Below are 8,931 nucleotides of genomic sequence, written 5' to 3'. Positions count from 1 at the left end.
ATTGTCCATTGGAGTCATACCTGGGATAAATGAGGATGGTTGAGGGTTTTGGAGGCCAGTCATCTCAGTTCCAGGACATCTCTGCAGAAGGTCCTCAGGGTAGTGTCCTCAGCCCAATCATCTTCAGTTGCTTCATCAATGACCTACCCTCCTTCATAAGGTCAGCAGTGGGGATGCTCGTCAATGCTTACAAAATGTTCAGTACCATTTGTAACTTCTCAGAGACTGAAGCATGTTCAACTATAACTAGATCTGAATCGAGAGTGTGGTGCTGAGAAAGCACAGCAGGTCAGGCAGCATCTGAGGAGCAGGAGAATTGACGTTTCGGGCATAAGCCCTTCATCAGGGCTTATGCCCGAAACATGGATTCTCCTGCTCCTCGGATGCTGCCTGACCTGCTGTGTTTTTCCAGCACCACACTCTCGACTCTGACCTCCAGTATCTGCTGTCCTCACTTTCTGCTTGTAACAAGATCTGGACAATATACAAGATTGGATTGAGAAGTAGCAAGCAATAGTTACCTTTAACCAGAAACTCATCTTGACTTGCCATATATATATATATCACACACATATGTGTACATACAATGGCTGCAAGAGCTGTACAGAGGCTAGGAATCCAACAGCGAATAATTTCCTGACTCCCCAAAGCCTGTCCATCATCTACAAGGCACAAGTCAGGAGCGTTACAGAATACTCCCCACTTGCCTGGATGGGTGCAGCCTCAACACTCAAAAGATTCCACACCATCCAAACAAAGCAGCCTGCTTAATTGGCATCACATCCACAAACATACAGACCTCCACCAGCGACACTCAGTAGCAGTAGTAAGCACTACCTATAAAAGGCACTGCAGAAATTCACCAAAGATCCTTAGACAGAACCGTCCAAACCCATGACAGCTTCAAAGGACAAGCGATGCAGACTGATGGGAACACCACAACCTGCAAGATTGCCTCCAAGCCACAAGAAATTTATCATCATTTCTTTCTTGTCGCTAAATCGAAATCCTGAATCTGACTCCAGTGGAATTGTGGATCTACCTATAGCACACAGTCTGCAATGGTTCAAGAAGGCACATTCTCAAGGCCAACAGAGGATGAAGAATGATTACTGGCCAGTCAGTGATGCCCACATTCCATGAAGGAATTTTTACAAATTGGCAGTAGTATTTTTTTGAAGTATGAACTTAAAACTGGGGTTTTAAGAAATGTGCTGGACAGGTACACAGCATGCATTGGCATTTGAGTTGGAGGATTATATAAATAGGCTGAATGCTGACATTCACCAAATGCGGTGAGTAAAGGTAGTGTAACACTGGCCCATGCAAAACAATTGTGCAGTACAAAGTGCAACCTCTAACTCTACAATCCTATTTTAATATTGGAGCTCCAGATGTGCCTGGTATGGAACTACACAATGGATGAAGTAAAATGGTAATTTTAAAATCTGTGTAAAAGTAATGAATGTGTTGCTGCTAAGAAAATAAGAAAACTATCACTTTGGCTATTACACTGGGTGCATTACAATGTTTTCAGGTTGGGGACTTCAAATGGATATTGGCAGAGCATGTGTAACAACAGTTAGACCAATCCACAGTAATGCTGATAAAACGAAACGAGTATCACATTTTAAGAATTGACAGGGCGAGTTGAACTAGAAACAGAATAATGGAAAACATGAAAAGACTCTGACAGGCTGAACTGAAGACCAAAATTGAAGGCACCTCTTGGGATAATCCAAGAATAAACAGAAGGCCGAAAGAAATGTGCAGAATGAGCAGACTGACAGTTCGCAGTCAGAAATTTCCAGGACAACTTATTGGGTGTTTCAAGCATTTTGAGAGGCAGCCCAATCTCTACAATTTAAAATATCCGGCACTCATGAGAATTTCACAACCCTGTTCCTAAGGTTCCACATGAAATCATCACCTGGGTGAAGACAACTGGCTTTGATCCAACTATGAGGCTGCTGTTCTAACATTGCTTGGTTTCCATGGAGAGGAATTGTCTAATGAAAACTGTATGCCTTTCGAGTCAACAAGCTGGAGAAAACTAAACTGAAGCATCACCCTTGGAGGTGTCTCATAAAACAACTGTCAGGAGCATTCCAACTCATCAGTGAGATAGTGGAAGCATTTATCGAGGATGACTCAAACTAAGGGCACAGTGTTGAAATAAACTGGGCAGTTGCTGACAGCAAGAGCATCAACTGGCAGAAGAAGAAAAGTATCCAAGAGTCATTGAATGAATTTTTCCAGGTCATTTAAGATCTTCATCCTTTGTCCTATTAAATCCAACAGGACCTGACTGTCTAACCTATGCTATCTTGAGTTCAAAATTACTCCAATGTCAATCATTGATCTTCTCTGTGTAGAAGACGCTTGTGCTAATGGTGAGATCATGGAAAATGTGGACCATTCTCCATACCTACCAGGTCTCCTTTTGAAGAAGGCCATCACAGATGACCTCACTTAGCCTTCAGCCAATCAAGGATTAGGGTGTGTGAGGGTCAGCATGGCAACCCAACCCAGGGATCATGCTTCTCTGTGGGCAGCACTGATCTTCACACTCCTACCTATGTTTCTGGCACTTGGGACAACCAGCGGCAAGCTCCATAAAGCACCCATCAGCCGTGCCTATACATGATTTCCCTAATTCACTGCCAAGGAATGTGACCCCACAGCTACACCTTCTCCCAATTCAACATGCCCAGTGTTGCAAAGTCACCTTCACTGAAAAGCTTCAGGGATGTCCATAAAGCATCCCAGAAAACATCCCCACACTGACTCATTCTGACCAACCAAAATAGAGAAGGCTCATTTGGGAAGGCACTAAATACATTGTGAGACATCACTGGGAATATGGAGAAGGAAAGTCAAGATATTGGAGTGAGTACACAAATTGCCAAGGACCTCATCTACCCTCACCTCCAAGACATCCAAGGCTTGGAGACAGCTGACAGTCTGGGACAAAATATTCTGGTCACAATGAAGCTAGTGAGTGACGAGATGCTCCTGGAGGGAACAGGGCTGTATGTGGATCCGGAAGAGGCAAGGAGAAATTCAGGACTTCAGATGGATCTTGCAGCTAATAAAGAAAAATTCCATGCAGATTCCTTTAATGATTTTGAAGACCTCTGTAATGATGGCGATATTCAGTGATTAGTTCTCCACACCAGTGAATGACTGTGTATTTTTGAACATGGAGAAGAGAATGGTCATCACCTTGGAAAGGCTGTTACTAATGCTCCATGCACAAATGCCCAAGTCAGGATATTTTCTGGAATGAGCGAATCCACATTTGTTGGGCGAATTATTTTACCTTTTTAAAATTATGAATTTATTTTATTAAAGGAAAATGTAAAATCTCGTGTTAGCTTCAAAAAATAAACAACCTCTGCCAGTGTCACAGCATCTGAAGATCATGCATTGGAATATCATTCATTCACAGGATGATGACATCATAGTCATAGCGTTGTACAACACAGAAACAGACTCTTCAGTCTGACTCATCCATGCCGACTAGATATCCTAAATTAATCTAGTCCCATTTGCCAGCATTTGGCCCACATCCCTCCAAACCCTCCCATTCCTATACCCATCCAGATGCCCCCCAAAAGTTGCAATTGCATCAGCCTCCACCACTTCCTCTGGTAGCCCTCTCCACACAAGCAACACCCTCTGCGCGAAAAAGCTGCCCCCTCAATACTCTCCCCTCCCACCCCAAATCCAAGTCATGCAGGCATGGACTCCCCCACCCCAGGGAAAATTCTTTGTCTATCCACCACATCCATGCTTTTCATGATTCTACAAACCCCTACAAGGTCAGCCCCTCAGCCTCCATGAAAAACCCCTGTCAAACGCCTTACTGAAGGTCACATAGATCATGTCCACCTCTCTGCCTTCATCAATCTTCTTCATTACACCTTCAAAAACTCAATCAAGTTAATGAGCCATGATTTCCCATGCACAAAGCCATGCTGACTAAATATTTATAAATCCTGTCCCTCAGGATTCTCTCCAACAACTTGCCCACCACTGATGAAAGGCTTGAGGAGAAAGTGAGGTCTGCAGATGCTGGAGATCAGAGCTGAAAATGTGTTGCTGGAAAAGTGCAGCAGGTCAGGCAGCATCCAGGGAACAGGAGAATCGACGTTTCGGGCATAAGCCCTTCTTCAGGATGAAAGGCTCACTGGTCTATAGTTCCTTGGCTTTTCCTTGCCAGCTTTTTTGAATAGTAGCACCATGTTAGCCAACTCCTCCAGTCTTCTGGCTCCTCATCTGTGGCTAACAATGATACAAGTATCCCAGCAAGAGGCCCAGCAATCATTTCTCCAGTTTCCCACAGAGTTCTAGGGTACACTTAATCAGGCCTTGGGAATATATCCACCTTTGTATGTTTTAAGACATCCAGGCACCTCCTCCTCTGTAATATGGATAGTTTTCAAGATGTCACCATCTATTTCCCCACATTCTCTATCTTCCATGTCCTTCTCCACAGTAAACACTGATGCAAAATACTCATTTAGTATCTCCCCCACCTCCTGTGGTTTCACATATAGGAGGCCTTGTTGATCTTTAAACTGCCTTATTCTCTCCCTAGTTACCCTTTTGTCCTTAATATATTGATAGAATGTCTTTGGATTTTCCTTAACTCTATTTGCCAAAACTATCTCATGTCCCATTTTTGCCCTCCTGATTTCCCTCTTAAGTATACTGCTACTGCCTTTATACTCTTCTGGGGATTCACTTGATCTATCCTGTCTATACCTGACGTATGCTTCCTTCTTATTCTTAACCAAAGCCTCAGTTTCTTCAGTCATCCAGCATTCCCTACACCTACCAGCTTTGCCCTTCACCCTAACAGGAATACACTTTCTCTGGACTCTCGTTACCTCAATTTTGAAGGCTTCCCATTTTCCAGCTGCCCTTTTACCTATGAACATCTGCCCATAAACAACTTTCTAAAGGTCTTGCCTAATACCATCAAAATTGGCCTTCCTCGAATTTAGAACTTTAACTTTTAGATCTGGTCTATCCTTTTCTATAACTATTTAAGAACAAATAGAATTATAGTCACTGACCCCAAAGTGGTCCCCCACTAACATCTCAGTCACCTGTCCTGCCTTATTTCCCAAGAGTAAGCCAAGTTTTGCACCTTCTCAAGTAGATACATCTTCACACCGAATCAGAAAATTTTCTTGTACACACTTAACAAATTACTCTCCATCCAAGCCCTTAACATTATGACGGTCCCAGTCTATGGTTGGAAAGTTAAAATCCCCTATCATAACCACCATACCGTTGGCTAGACCAATATTTATTGACTATCCCTAATTGCCAAGAAGGCAATAAAGAGTCAATCACATTGCTGTAGGCCTGGAGTCAGATGTAGGCCATACCAGGTAAAGATGACAGATTTTCTTCCCTAAAGGAACATTAGTGAACCAGGTGGGTTTTTGCTGACAATCAACAATGGCTTTGTTATTAGAAGTTATTTCCAGATGATTATTGAATTCAAATTCCACCAACTGCTTTGGCAGAATTTGAATATTACCTGGGTCCCTGGAATAATAGTCTAGCAAAAATGCCACTATTGCAGCTTTGTAATCTTAACTGACATCAGGAACTTGGCATTTCATGTAGAACTTTTCCTGACTGTTTTAATCACTTTCCGTAGATGTGAAGTAAGATATAAAGGAGAAAGGATGGCATCCTTACCAACTCCTTATTCTGTGCTAATCTCACTTAGAGTTTTGCTTCAATAGTACTTTTCTCAATCAAGTTTTACATTCATTTTGGGTAGATTGAAAGTACTTAATTAGATTTGAAGTTAGAAGTTGTGAGAACAAGCACTTCAGGCAAAGTATTACATGGCATTAGTAGCAGAAGAAAGCTTAAGATATTGATACGCAATTTGTTTGTCCTACTTTAGGAGAGCAGTTAACCTATTTAAAACACTCATTTCAAATAATCAGGTTAGCTCCTGTCTTAGGATAACAAACAGGAGAAGATCATTACAATTATGTGGGAATATGACCAAAGTGATGCATTGGGTCCATAATCTCTGGGAATGTCTGCACATATCCTAAATATCTGTCTCATGTATGATCTGATGAGAAAGGAAAATTAAAAGTTGGAATGAGAGAGAGGACAGCAATATTAGTTGATATTTTAAGAGCCCGTGCCCCTGATGTGTGTTCCAGTTGAAGAGAAGAGTGCAAGAAAAAGGCAAAAGCAATGGTGCTTAGAAGGGAAACATTAGAAGAAAGTAGAAAAAGATTGAAATAGATGGTGTAACACAAGAACAAAAAGCTAACTTTGTCCATTTAGGAAAAGTGATAATGAACGTAGGTTCACATGATGTAGAAGTCAGAAAATGGATAATGTTTTATTATTACTGCATGGATTTCAGACTAGACAAGATGTGTACTTTTAATAAAGTTATATGATATCATGACATGTGATGTTCCAATACAAATGTACTTGCTTTACCTTTAGTCAAGCTCTCGGTGAGTCAGTTATGCTGTGTGCAATGTAAAGTAGGGAATGGTAGCACCAAATGTACAAAATGGCCACCTGCACTTGTGCCGAACTAGGGTTTGATGTCAGCTGGTCATTAGAGACTGCAGAAAGGATCTGCACATGCACCACTGACATCACCAGGTCCCATCTTCAGTGTCGTCGACACCTGTGCATACATCGACAGCACCCAACATTGTTCCCCTAGGCAAAAGTTGGGGAAGATGTGGCCAGGTAGGCTCGGGCCAAAGCAAAGCTTCCTTTCCTGGTGAATAAGTTCTTCAGTGTGTCACTGCCCTGGCATTTGCCTCAGTGGAGAACAGTGCTGTATGTGCAGGCTAAATGTTGCTGATGGATACCCACTTAGTCATCCTGCATTGCTGTGCATGTGTGTGCACTACTGCAATAATATCAGAAAGCACCAAACGTAGACTACATGTAAGTCTATGATATAATAGCTTGGTAAATAGTTAATGTAACTAATAAATTTTGAGACATTGTCTCAACAAATAAACCCACCTTTGTGGCATACAGTATATGAGCTCATATATGGCAAAACCTAAGAGCCTATGGTCTAAACTGTAATGTTTCACCCAAGAAACTATTTCAGACAGAGGTTGCCACAACTACTTTTGTGAAGGGAGGACATTCCTGAAGAAGGGCTTATGCCCGAAACGTCGATTCTCCTGTTCCTTGGATGCTGCCTGACCTGCTGCGCTTTTCCAGCAACACATTTTCAGCTACTTTTGTGAAGGGCAAGGATGTGTTAACAACAGGAAAACTCAAGCTTGTAAAACTTATTTAGATACTACCTTCTATCCACTTTCTTGTTTGTCTCAGAAATCTACAAAATAGGTGAGGTTCTTTGGAAGAAAACAGAAGCTTTTGACATGTGAATGCTAAAAAGAGGCTAATAACTCCAAATACAGTCCACAGGTCTCATGAAGAGGTGCTTAAAATTGCAAAGCCAAAAGGATCTCTAAGAAGTGGGACAGAAAATTACAGCATTTCAGCTCTTTGATCAGATCTGATAAGCTACCAAGAGCTGTTCTACAAGGTAAAGTGGAGGCCAACAGAAAGCGAGCCTTACCTGGGTTTGTTTGGATGAGGGATATAACAGAGAAGTACAGTGCATGCAAGGTACAGTGAACATATGTGTAAAACAGACGAGTGTGATTTACCATCACAGCAGATCTCCTAGCAGGAGGGGCTGCAAGCAGCAGGAGCGGCAGCAGTGACTCCTGAGGAGAAGAGTTACCCTCCCCACTCTGTTTGAGACACCAACATTTTTATTTATCAACATAGTTCCACACTGTGCTGAAACTGTCTGCTTTTTGTTCCCAGGCAACGAGTATTGGAATACTGATAGCAGGATGTTATTACAACTTAATTCCATTGAACATTTATGCAAATCAGAGAACAAACACTGATCACTTAAACTATGAGATTTACGTTGGATGACATTTCAATGCAAATCATATTTTGGATTGAAAGGAAATAATTTATTTATGCAACATAGCATGAACTGAATCCAAGGGTGGTCTGAAAAGAAATGGGCAGTCCAGTCTCAATGATTGCTTTTTACTTGGTGATTCAGTATCTGTTGAATGGTTTTGGATGTTAACTGACACTGTCTGAACATCCCAGCAGTTTTGTCATTCATGTAATGCCAGTAAATTTACCAATGCACTGGGTCAAAAGTGGCTGACAAAATGGCACTCAGTTTAACTTTAACAGAGCTCATCATTCTTAGTGAATAAATAGTCCGACAACTTGGAAGAGGTTAGTGAAGAAGAGAGAGCCTGTCAGCAGTAAGTCATGACTGTGAGCATTTGTGAACAAATTTCACTACTGCACCATTAGCCTTGCCATCAATTGTCCCAGCAAAATGCTGCCTTTCTGCATTGGTGTCAAGTTAGGGGCTCCTGCTTCAATACTCACCGGATTGTAATGTCTACACATTAAAGTGAAAGAACTGTTAAGCACAGGTGCAGAAATCACTGGCTCATATATCTGATTCAAGTGAACAATATAATGCATTTTACTCAGGTCTCACACATATGTTTATTATATTATTTGCCGATCATTTTGTGGGGCATGAGGCACTTTGACTTAGTGATAGCATTCCTCTCTTTGAATCAGGAGGTGGATTCGAGCCGAATATATCAGCCAGCCAGGAACCAAAGTATTGTTTTCATTAATATCTGGCAGTGGAATCGTATGCAGGCAGGGAAACCATTGGCTCTGTGATCATGCTCCTGCTTCTGAGCAAAAGTATAAGTCTCTAACCCTACTGTGGACAGTCCTAGTTTAATAGATTGATATGCAGTTGGGTTACTTGCATCTGATGTTTTCAAGTGCTATGTCATCATGAAGTAGAGGTCCAAGGACAATGTTGCATCTCCAGTA

At 41.8% G+C, this 8,931-nt stretch overlaps 1 pseudogene; it reads left to right on the top strand.

Moving 5' to 3' along the window:
* The first annotated feature begins 2,988 nt into the window (after positions 1-2,988).
* Positions 2,989-3,162, top strand: LOC122549580 (COP9 signalosome complex subunit 9 pseudogene; annotated as a pseudogene).
* The last annotated feature ends 5,769 nt before the right edge of the window (positions 3,163-8,931 follow it).

This window comes from Chiloscyllium plagiosum, unplaced genomic scaffold, assembly GCF_037043375.1.
Source record: "Chiloscyllium plagiosum isolate Xiang-an unplaced genomic scaffold, Cpla_swu_hap1 HiC_scaffold_4, whole genome shotgun sequence".
NCBI lineage: Eukaryota > Metazoa > Chordata > Chondrichthyes > Orectolobiformes > Hemiscylliidae > Chiloscyllium > Chiloscyllium plagiosum.
The sequence above is the reverse complement of the archived record's forward strand: the minus strand, read 5'-3'. Positions and strand labels throughout refer to the sequence as shown.